At 36.7% G+C, this 12185-nt stretch overlaps 1 long non-coding RNA gene across 1 annotated transcript in view; it reads right to left on the bottom strand.

The window, feature by feature from the left end:
• The window catches only part of LOC122798162, a 238759-nt gene extending 226891 nt beyond the window's left edge, over nucleotides 1–11868 (bottom strand). The window contains exon 1 of the long non-coding RNA XR_006364222.1: nucleotides 11158–11868. This is a non-coding gene — a long non-coding RNA (uncharacterized LOC122798162). The remainder of the gene's footprint in view (nucleotides 1–11157) is intronic.
• Nucleotides 11869–12185: the final 317 nt, after the last annotated feature.

The raw sequence follows: 12185 nt of genomic DNA, 5'->3' as shown, positions 1-12185 counted from the left end.
AGAATTTTCTTAATAAATGGTAGAGAGGCAAAGATCAGATAAAACAATGGAATTTAAACTGAAATTAAAGCCACAGAAGCAAAGATCCAATAAGAGTACTCAAACCAAAATTATCTGAAGCTGAAGAAAAAGTTATGGTTCTCTCACTGTTAAAAACATGGTAGAAAACTACAAATTTAAGTGGATTGTTTGGGGCATGCTGGGAATCTAAACCTTTTTAAGAAACAGACTGCTAAAATGGAAAACTAAAACCATACTGAAAATTCTGAAAGTAAAAAGCTTTACATTCTATGGGACAGGTGGCAAAAGGCAATGATACAGAACAAAAGAATGTATTCCGTGCACAGTTCAGGCACAAGTCTTTCCAACACAAATGTGGACACAACATGCAGCATCACTGTAATGAATAATGCAAAGTATGCAGACATATGAAGAAATGTGTAAGTGCCAAACCATTTAAATTACTGTTAATCATACTTTCAAGGGAAAAATAGCATAAAATTTCAATATCTAAAAAAAAAAAAAAAAAAAAAAAAAAAAAATTAAATTTCACCATATTTGGAATATTATATCAGAAAAGTAAGCCGAAAACAAAAATGCCAAAACCAGTGGGGGAAAATATGAAACTAAATTAAAAAATATAGAAGTTTAGCACTTTCTTTAATTGCTTATATAGAACTTCAGTTTTACTTGTAAATACAAAATCAATCAAATCACGTAACTCTGAACAGCCTATCATATCATCAAGCAATAATACACTGTGCTGTGCCATACTGTAGAAGGATAAAGACCTAGCTACAGCCCAGGCAACCTAGATTTGATTCCTGACTCAGGCTTCTGAGGCTTGGCAGGAGAAGGTTAGGCATGCCTATCCTGAGAGAGAAGGGTGTGCATCTATATTCGCCATGACTAGGGATCTAAGGGTCCTTGTCCTAAAATGGGAATGGGCAGGTAACATTGGCTGAGTCAAAGCAGTGGCAGGATGATGCACCAAATAATCATCCATAAGGTAGCACTGGTGTGCAAAAGGAGAAACAAGTAGCTGGGCCATAAAAGTAAAACTCTGACATGGCACTGGGATACCTCTATTACCTCATCACATGCAAGCATTGGTAGGAAGTCTAGGGGCTTGTAGGAGTGCACGACAGACCCAATCGATGAGAAAAGACACATATGACAACAAACAGTCGGCTACAGGGAAGAAAAAAAACATAGAGATCAATCAATAATACACAAATAAATTATACAATCAACCTCTGAGGCAGAAATGTAAGATCACTAGTATTCACACTTTTGTTAAGCCCTGGGTGTTTGTCAGCAGCTAACAATAACTGCCGTTTCAATTCTCTTACTCAAAAGACCTAATCAGAACCCCCTCCCCATGCACATGACTTTTTTCTTCAACAAGTAATTAAAACCATTACTAATTTTTCTTCACTGTATAATTAAAACTTCTTAAAATTGTTTAAAACTGTGGTGTGCTTAAAGAGCACAATATTGGGATCTTTTTTCTCAGTTCCATAAAGAAGTTATCAATAAGCGGCAAGAGCTTCTGCTCGACACATGGGCAGAACATACACAGATGATGGCCACTTTGACTGAATTACATCTAATGTGACGTACGTGGGCAGATACAGCAGATCGTACTTAGTATTCCTTCTTACAGCTACCATTTGTAAAATGTCACTATTTTATTCATCCTTATGTACATAGATTTAGTGCAATTATAAAGTAAAATAAAGAAAATATTCTAACAAATCACAGCAATAACTGGAAGCTGAAGTATGACAGCTCATAAAAACAGACAAGTACAAATTAGTGTTGCTTTGATTGCTTATAGTCTTCAGTAATCGTAAACAGCAAATTAGGCCTATCGAGAACCAGCGTCTGATGGAAGATTCTACAAAGTATGTCACATGAACATATTAAAACACTATATTCTGGGATATCCTAACACGCGATTCATTTCTTCTGAAGTCTTTCAATCTTCCTACATTACTTTGGAGAGTGCTGCACAACTTTTTTTTTTATTTATTTATTTATTTCAGACCATTTAAAACAGCAATGGAAAGTTAACTGCAAGGTGCCAAAAAATGTCATGTTCAGCATCTTGCAGCTCAGTTTTCATGGAATGATGTCTTGATAATTATCTGAATATGAAAAGACTATCTGCATACTCTAGACATTACACAAACCCATCCTTCATCCACAACCCCTTTTTCCCCATTTTTTGGGCATGGGATTAGGGTCTCACTTCAACAGTGGCAATAATCTACAGACAGCACTGCCACTGTAGTTCTTCAACACTACACATCCACTCTCATACTCACACCTATAGCCAATTGAGAGTGTCCAATCCTTAATGCATGTCTTTGGAATGTGGGAGGAAACCCAAGCAGACACAGGGAGAACATGCAGACTCCGCACAGAAGGCACCCCAGTCGAGAATATAACCAGGAAACTTCTTGCACAGCGGACAGTACTGCTGCCTCACAACCACTGTGCCACCTACTGGACATTACGCTAACTAGGTTAGAAATCACTGGCTTACCAAGGACAAAAAAAACAAAAGCAAAGAGCACCAACTGAGTAAAGGTCGCAGTAATCACTCAAAAAGAAATCCAAGTGAAAAGAAGAAAATAGTGACTGCCGCGGCTTAAAATATGTTTAATAAATACTGCAGAATTTAAACATAACAAATAAAGCTAAAATCGGTTAGCACTTTCACAGTGTTAATACCACTTCATCAGACCAAAGACACAAATATTGAAAAATTTTAAATAAAAAATTCTAACCAAAGTTAACAGAAAACAGTCAGCAAATGAATGAATAAAAGCAAAAAAATGTAAGTATACATATTCATGAAAAATAATAGAAATGCTCTTGTGAGCGAATCAAATTAATACAGATCTAAAACTGAGTCAATGGTAACAAGAGAATATAAATATGCATACTCATCAGGACAAGCTGGAAGCTGTAACTGAGCCAATCAAGTACTGATAAAAGGTTCTACAACTCAAAATATAAACCAATAAAAAAGTAAAAAAAAAACCACCATTACTGCGCATGTTGCTTGCACATGCTTATGTAAACATCACTGTATATGAGCACTCGCAGCAAATCTAGATAAACCAATCAGGTTGTGTATAAAAAGTACTCTCAACCTATGAAAAGACTACATTCACTTCCTTAAAATCCACCAACAGGAACAAAGAAGATAAAAAAAAACATAAAAGTGTATAAAAAATATAAATGAACATAAAATATATAAATATACAAATATATTCTTAAAATTAAAGCGAAAAAGTCTACTATAAGCTCTACAGATAAAACCCTGAGGGCTCGACAATTTTGAAATTAAAAACTATGAGAGAGACTAAGCCACTGAAACTACATATACTGCCTGGATCAGCTAATCAAAAACAAAAAGTTCACAGACAATTCCAGCAAGTTCACCTAAACAAAGTTCACAGACACTTCCAGCAAGTTCACCTAAACAAATCAAGTAGGTGTACTAAGCACTCTCTACTTATCAAACACTAAAAATCACTTCCTGAAAAGAAAATATCCAAGCAAATAATACAAAACTAAATCAAATCTAAACAAACGTGACATGTACTCAAAAAACATTACTGGGTGAGAGGGCATGACAACCACAGGTTTCAGAGAAATATGGTCATTTAACCCAGGAAATTTATCAGTCCTCAGGTTAATTACCCATCTTAACTTATTTCTTTCAGTTCTGTTTTCTGCCATCTCATCCTTTTTATCATCTTTCATTAACTCTAATACTAAATATTCAAAATTATGGTTAGTACCACATTCTGTTACATGTTTTGCTAAAGCATTATTGGCTTTACCACGTCTAATATCGCTATTCTGTTCTAAAATTGTATTCGTTAGCATATGATTATTGTAATGCGTTTTATGTTGGTAAAACCAAACACAGGCTGTATAATAAACTAAATCCTTACTTCTACAGTCCAAGTAGAAACTAAGACCAAATCTTCGTCCCCCTATGTTAGAAACAAAGGGAGTATTCATTTTAATAAATTTACAAGCACATCTATGACATGGGAAAGTTCCTATCATTCACATCTCAACAAAGTATTAGAAGTCTCAGTCTTATAGCACAGCTGCCGTTTAAGTTATAGGTCGTTCATAAATGAAAATTTAGGTGCATTCCCCCTACCACATTCTTAACTTTCTCATCAACTAAAAGCAAAGGCCAATTTTTCTTAACAATATCACAAAGCACATTGACATTAGTCGAATAAGTAAATAAAACTCTAGGATGTCTCTGCTGTGGAGATTTATCTACTCTATTTCTTAAATGTCTACCACATTCTGAAAAATATGGTTTACCTAATGTCCCTCTCTTGGACCATGCTTCAAAAGCAGAATCCTCCACCTCTTTATGCGAGTAGCCTCTCGGTATGAGATCTAATTTCATAGCCTCAAAGGCTTCCTCTAGTCTAGCATCGTTATTATAAAGATGCATCACCCTTAAAAACTGATTGCTGATGACATTTTTTGTTACATCCCTCGGATGCATACTACTTTTATGCAGATAAACATTCTTCTTACAAGGTTTCTTATAAAAGCTTGCAGCTATGCAGCCTGGACGATCTCTGTCAATATTGATATCTAAAAAGTCTATACTCATTTCAGAGAATTTACAGCAAAATTTAAGGTATGAAGTAGTATTGTGCATAAAGCCAACATATTCAAGTTTACTAGCAGTGTTATTCCAAAACAAGAAAAATGTCATCAAAGAAACATTTTATTATTCACAAATAAATTAGCCTTAAGGATTAATCCAGACTCCCAATATGTGCCAAATTGGCATAACTGTTAGCACAAGCCATGCCCATGGCTACTCCAACTTTTTGTAGGTATAAATCGGACTGAAAAATAAAAGCATACAGACAAGTTCTATTTTAGAGGCAGGAAAGTCACTATGTGCTGTCAACATTGAGCTAACATTCTTTATGGCTTCTGTATTGGGAATGACGTAATATCCAACATAACAAATAAACACTCATCATTCAAGTCAACATGAATATGTATACTTAGATTTTTTTTTCCTTTTATTGACTCATTTGCTGACTGTTTCATTGGTTATAACTTTTTTATTTAAAGTTTTTGAACATTTGTATTTTTGTATCTTTGTTCTGATGAAGCTGCATTAACAAAGCAAAATTGCTTACTAATTTTAGCTTTACTTGTGTTTAAATCCTACAGTATTTACTCAACTTATTTTAAGCTGTAGTGGTTGTAGTTTTCTTTTTTGTTTGGATTACCACGGACACAGCAAAACAACAAACTGTAACTATATACAACAATCAAAAATGCACAAACCTTGATAAAGTACAAGAAGTTATCTGTACATCATCGAAATGTGGTCATACGATTATAGAATGTAAAACGGTGACGCCCTTTTGGTTAGAATTTAGAAATTTTGCAAAAGCATTGTGGTCTGAGTATTTGTAATAATGCAATTATTTGATTTTTTTTTAATAACCCAATCCCATATTCTGTACCAATGACACAAGTGCCTCTCATTTAATCCATTCTGGCTATAGCCAGGAAAATTATTACAAAAAAAAAATGGAAGAGTAAAAAATCTCCTCTCTTTTAATAAGTTTGTTGTTCTTGCTAAGACTTTATGTAACAAATAACTGCAAACTATGAATATGAGAATGCTGAATATTACATATAAATATTTATCATTACAAACACTTAATGATCTATCAGAGAAATACGACTTGCTATGGACATTATGTTTTGTTAAATGTTCATTTTTCTCATTTCAACTTTGAAAATTAATAAAATGTTTTTGAAAAAAAATGCACAAACAACCCAAAACTCTTTACTTTTGTACCCACTTAATTATACAATAAACCACAAGACTGCTGCATGCCGAAGCAAGGGACATTTGGCCCACTGCAGTTAACAGTAATACAGAAATGTCACTGTAAAAATACAGTTGGCTGCAGAAAGTCTGGGTTGCCAACAACAATGTGCTTACAGATCAATAAAATTTTCATTAACAGAATAACCATCTTTCTAAACTGGCTATTACTAGGCATAGAGCTGACTTACCACTATCACTTAACATTCTTTCTTCTTATTTCTTTACAAGCTAAATTCAAAGAATTAACCATCAACCCAGTAAATATGCGATAACCTCAAATTTAGCCACACATCATCAGCAACACTGACATAAAATATATAGCCCTTAAGGAATGGCAGTCACAGCATGAAGTTATGGGAAAGAGTAGTGGAAGCTAGGTTAAGAAGGGAGGTGATTATTAGTGATCAGCAGCATGGTTTCATGCCACGAAAGAGCACTACAGATGCAATGTTTGCTCTGAGAGTGTTGATGGAGAAGTACAGAGAAGGTCAGAAGGAGTTGCATTGTGTCTTTGTGGATTTAGAGAAAGCATATGACAGGGTGCCTAGAGAGGAGTTGTGGTATTGTATGAGGAAGTCGGGAGTGTCAGAGAAATGTGTAAGAGGGTAGTGTGACAGCGGTGAGGTCTGCGGTGGGAGTGACGGATGCGTTTAAGGTGGAGGTGGGATTACATCAAGGATCAGCTCTGAGCCCTTTCTTATTTGCAATGGTGATGGACAGGTTGACAGACGAGATCAGACAGGAGTCCCCGTGGACTATGATGTTTGCAGATGACATTGTGATCCATAGTGAGAGTAGGGAACAGGTGCAGGAGACGATGGAGATATGCTCTAGAGAGAAGAGGAATGAAGGTCAGCAGGACTAAGACAGAATATATGTGTGTGAATGAGAGGAAGGATAGAGGAATGGTGAGAATGCAGGGAGTAGAGGTGGCGAAGGTAAATGAGTTTAAGTACTTGGGATCAACAGTTCAGAGTAATGGTGAGTGTGGAAGAGAATTGAAGAAGAGAGTGCAGGCAGGATGGAGTGGGTGGAGAAGAGTGTCAGGAATAATTTGTGACGGACTAGTACCAGTAAGAGTGAAAGGGAAGGTCTACAAGAGGGTAGTGAGACCAGCTATTTTATACGGGTTGGAGACAGTGGCATTGACAAAAAGGCAGGAGTCAGAGCTTGACGTGGCAGAGTTGAAGATGTTAAGATTTGCACTGGGTGTGACGAGGATGGACAGAATTAGGAATAAGTATAATAGAGGGTCAGCCCAGGTTGGAAGGTTTGGAGTCAAAGCCAGAGAGGCAAGATTACGTTGGTTCAGACATGTGCTGAGGAGGGATGCAGAGTATATAGGGAAAAAGATGCTAAGGATGAAGCTGCCAGGTAACAGGAAAAGAGGAAGGCCTAAGACAAGGTTTATGGATGTGGTGAGAGAGGATATGCAGGTGGTTGGTGTGACAGAGCAAGATGCAGAGGACAGGAGGAAATGGAAACAGTTGATCTGCTGTGGCGACCCCTAACAGGAGCAGCCTAAAGAAGAAGTAGAGAGAGCTAAGAGTGTAATCTTGAGAAATAAAGCACCGTTTTCAGTGATAACATACATACTATGGGTCTGTACTTAATTAGAAAGAAAATGAAAGCAACCCAGCAAGCATCAAAAATGAAAATGCCAACTGTTTAGGCTTCATCACATATACTACAAAGGATGTAAACTAACAATGGTGTCCAAAAGTAGAGACAGCTTCTGATGTATCTGCAAACTTCAGTACTGTAACTTACGATATCATGCAAATAAAACGGGTACTGTTGTGTGATGCAACTCTATATGGTGCCAGGGCAGTAATTTTCATATAAACTGCCATATACTGAAAAAAAAACCCACTGTTTTTATGACCACAACTCATGCAAAACAGGGAAAAGTATCAGCCACTGAGAAAGGAGGCTTCAATATGATTTCAGCAAAAAGCGGTTTCATACCTATCCATATAAAACATTCATGAGAGCACAAGTCATTTAACTTTTGTGATATACATTTCAATACATTATCTCCAATAATTGAGTCAATCAATGCTGCTGAAAGCATATTGGTATGAAATGTGTTTAGTCCAGGGGAAAGGTCACACTAATGCAAACAGTTCAAGAAATGACCACTTTCACAGATGAGTAAGGCTGTTACTAAAGAGCAAAAAGTGATGATGTTGGACAATTTAAATATTGTTACATGGAGATTGGAGAGTTGTACAAATTAAATGATGGACAAGTAAACTTGCAGTCATATCAAAGACTGCACATATATTACAATTTTTTTTTTTACAAACTGTACATAACCCAAATGAACTCTGTATACAAGACAGCACTGTCACATTTCACTGATTAGTACCACAGCAAGTAAGACAAATGATTTTTATGCAATTATGAGCATCAACTTGGCATCAGTCATGCGAAAGAGTTGATAAAAAACAGTATATGGTGGCTGAACATAGTTTTTAATATCAACAAACCACTTGCAAGGTGCATAGTATCAAAAGCACACGGTAACTCTTCCAACAGCCTGGCAGCACCAACATAAATATAAAAAAACTGAAAATATTTCACATTAATCACACTTATCCTTTTTTGAAAAATGATTCTGGTCATTTGGGCTGCTAAGCAGACGTGAAGAATATCTGACCTTACAGCAACACTGACTTTGGGCACAATTGCTAAAAACTTTAGGACAGAGCTTGTGTTCTTATAACATCACAAGTGACTACCAGACATGTAAAAATGTGGCAATGATTCAATTAATAAAGAAGAATAGAATCATTCCTATTATTTCGGATTCTTATCATCCTCTGACTGGATTAGTAGAGGCCGAGCAACAAATGCAATTAGAAACACAGTCCCCTTGAAACTAGAGCAGCTAGGATTTAATTATTCACTGAATCATGCCACAATCAACAACTGCACTGTCGCTTGCTGGAATGTTACTTGCCAGAAAACCATTTAGTCTGTGCTTGCTTTCTCATGATTTCATACAGGATGCTCATATAAAACTCAAGTTATGCAAATTAAGTATCATAATAACACCGTAAAATGTGCTTTTTAAATATATTTTTAGGCCCTATGCAGCTGATCAACTGTCATTGATGCCTCCTCTCAATCTTGGGTGCAGAGTATCATTTGATTTATTTGCCATGTACTCAGGCAGAAGACCGAGGCAACCCAATGCAGTTGTATATTTGCTGCTATAGGGATTTTCTTTTATATTGTTGTTATCCTCTACCCTTACCCACACAAAGCAACATGGGGCCATTAAGTCATTGTGTGGTCTGGTACTGCTAACCCAGAACAGATATAGCACCTTGTGCTGAAAACCACTTTCCATCCGCTGGGATAAGCAAGTTGGAAAAATACAACTTCATTACAGATAACTTGGTAAATGAGAAATTATACTACTGAGAAAAGCAGATATACATTAGAGTGGAAACAAACTATTATTATTAAAGCTGAAAGGCAAATACTGGGAGAAGACATGTTGATCAAATTTCTGAATGAAAATGCAACTGCTTTACAAATATCCATGACTAAGGCAATACTATGCGACTTAAGAACAAGTGTCTCTCACCTTTTACAGAGAACCTTGATATTAAGCAAGATGAAGATGACCATGACTTGCACTTTCCTTAGGCAATATTCCAAACAAAACTGTGATGAAAACAGAGGGTAAATCAAGTCTCACTTATCCTCAAGTGAGAATGTCTACTAGACAAGACCATCTGCGTATCTAAAGACTATAATGCTCACGTTTTCTTTTAGTAATACAGGTAGGTTTATGACTTAAACAACCGAGAAAACTAAGCTACTTGACACACACAAATGTCATTTAATATACAGCAATTAGGTTTCTGGGATGCTGCAGCATAATGTTACAGGGTTAGCAGTACCCATCCTATTGAGGAATAAATGTGGTTTTATTATCTACTATGTGGCATGAAATACGAGTACATAACATGAACAGCATCTAAAGCCTAAAAGCTGTCACGCAGATGATAATCAAAATAACTTCTAAACAATGGATATCTATTTTCACAATAATGGGGAGACCATTATCCTCCATTTTAATAAGTCATAACTACACACCATGTTTTTCTGCCTACTGCTATAACCTGCTTGCGTTTTTTTTTTTTTTGTAAGGGTGACCATCAGACATTTTTGCATGGTATTTCCACAGAACACGTCATTCATCCTTTGGGCCATGAGACAGTTGGGTTTCAAATCCTGCTTTACCTGCTGGCCGCTCGGCAAAACTACAAGAAAATACCAATTAAATTCGAACTGAATGCCACTTATAATGTTTTCATAACAAAGTATTACGTCAAGAGTACAAGTCTGCACAAGTACTGCCCTAAAAAATCCTCAAAAAGGTGCACCCAGATAAGCGAGCGGGGTTATGACCCCTGCCAAAAGCCACTCATTTTGTACACATCGACCACTCCAAAAATACTACCTTAACACTAACGTTGTTGGGTCAGTGTGCCTTAGTGAGTAAACAGTGACCCAGAACTGCATGTACTAGGAAGGACCCATTGAGTAAATAGTGACCCAGAACTGCATGCAATAGGAAGGACCCGATAAACTTTCTAAAAGTCGGAAATGGAAGCATTCCTTTTAATAAAATGGATACGTGTAAAAATAATTTTGTATATTACCGATCTTAGAGTGAGAAAATTTAAGAAAGGCTTGATCTCACACTTTGTTTATCGCAACCTTATTCATAACATTTATGTTCTAACTATAACAATAAGCAACAGGTCTTCAACTCTCACCACAGGAATAAAAGCAATAGCTGAACACTAGGTCAACCTCGCCCCCAGAGTTGAACATCTAAAACTCTTACACTGCAGAGATTTGAGTCCTGTGCCTGTACGCTGGCATCCAAGGCAGTCCTAATAAAGGTAAACTGGGTGGGCAGACATTTTTAAATGACAACCACTCAAACTAGGAAGCAATACATCCTTGGTGGGCCTGTCATGCTATACATGCAGTAACATTTCTTCTGTTATTTCAACTGCAAGCCTTATGTAAACATAAGAACACTTGATTTACGTATTTTGATGACGGATTTGTCTTAAAGGCAGAAACATTCTTTTAGGAAAACGTACGTTAAATAAAAGAGCTTTCAATGCAAAACGTGCCTATGACAATTCCCGCTTATCGTTAACAGGCAGAAACTTAAGCTGCCTGCTACTGAATGTGAAGGGACTTACAGGTATGTTTACACGCAGCATGCGTTTCTTCTGACCCACATTTTTCTTAGTACTGTCTTTTTTCTTTTTGTTATCCATAACCGTACTGCCCATCATTTACTTTCTGACCTCTACAATGTTGGAAAGCTGTTGCTCAATAGCTCCACTTGCAGCTTCTAAACTGCGAACCTCACTCGATTCAGAGCGAAGAAGGAAAATGCTGGAAATGCAGTCCACGAGCATCGGCAATACAACGTCCAAAGGCGAAAGTTTTGTTGTTTTTTTAGATTATTTCCCAGAGAGCATGACGTCTCCAAATTTTAACTGGGATGCTGCAGTTTATGCCTCAGCACCTTGGCTGTGTGACTGTCAGGCTCCAACCGAAGGCTTGAATTTGAGCAGACAGCAAAGGCAGATGAAGTTCACATACCGAGTCAGTATCAAACAGTTAATGTCCTACTAAGCACGCGTCTGTAGCTGAAGTATCAACATCTACTCTACACTAACCCATTGCCAAAATCTAAACAGTCCCACCCACCAACACAGGCATAATAATTGTTCGCTTATTTTCAGACCTAAGCCCCGCCTTTCTGTTATTTCCATTGGCGCATCCTTCATATTGGTGCGATACTAAATAAAAGTAAATCTAAAATGGATTGTCTGGGGGGCGTGGGTAAGCGTCAAGGTAGATAGACGTTTATATCCAGAATTCTCATAGTTGGGTTTTAACAGTTTGGGGTATGGAGGTCTGCTTCTAAAATATTTACATTTCATAGCTGTAGCAACAACTGATTACTGAATTCCGTAATTATCTTGTTTTTGTTACTGAGGTATACAATAGATGTAGGCGTGTAAAATAATGGTAATGTACAAGAAGCAGTGCAGGTAAAATACTTCATTCAAAGTTGTTTTTTTTTTGGCGTTTCTGAATTAAGATCGCGAAAAAGGAAATTAGCCTTGCTAGAAAGTTTTATTTTGTGGAAACGTTATTTAACATAAATGTTAACATGATTATGTGAATGAGTATAACAGTTATTATTTTAGTCACT

The sequence above is a fragment of the Protopterus annectens genome, chromosome 3.part1 (assembly GCF_019279795.1).
Source record: "Protopterus annectens isolate FY-2018-M chromosome 3.part1, PAN1.0, whole genome shotgun sequence".
In the NCBI taxonomy this organism is placed as follows: domain Eukaryota; kingdom Metazoa; phylum Chordata; order Ceratodontiformes; family Protopteridae; genus Protopterus; species Protopterus annectens.
The sequence above is the reverse complement of the archived record's forward strand: the minus strand, read 5'-3'. Positions and strand labels throughout refer to the sequence as shown.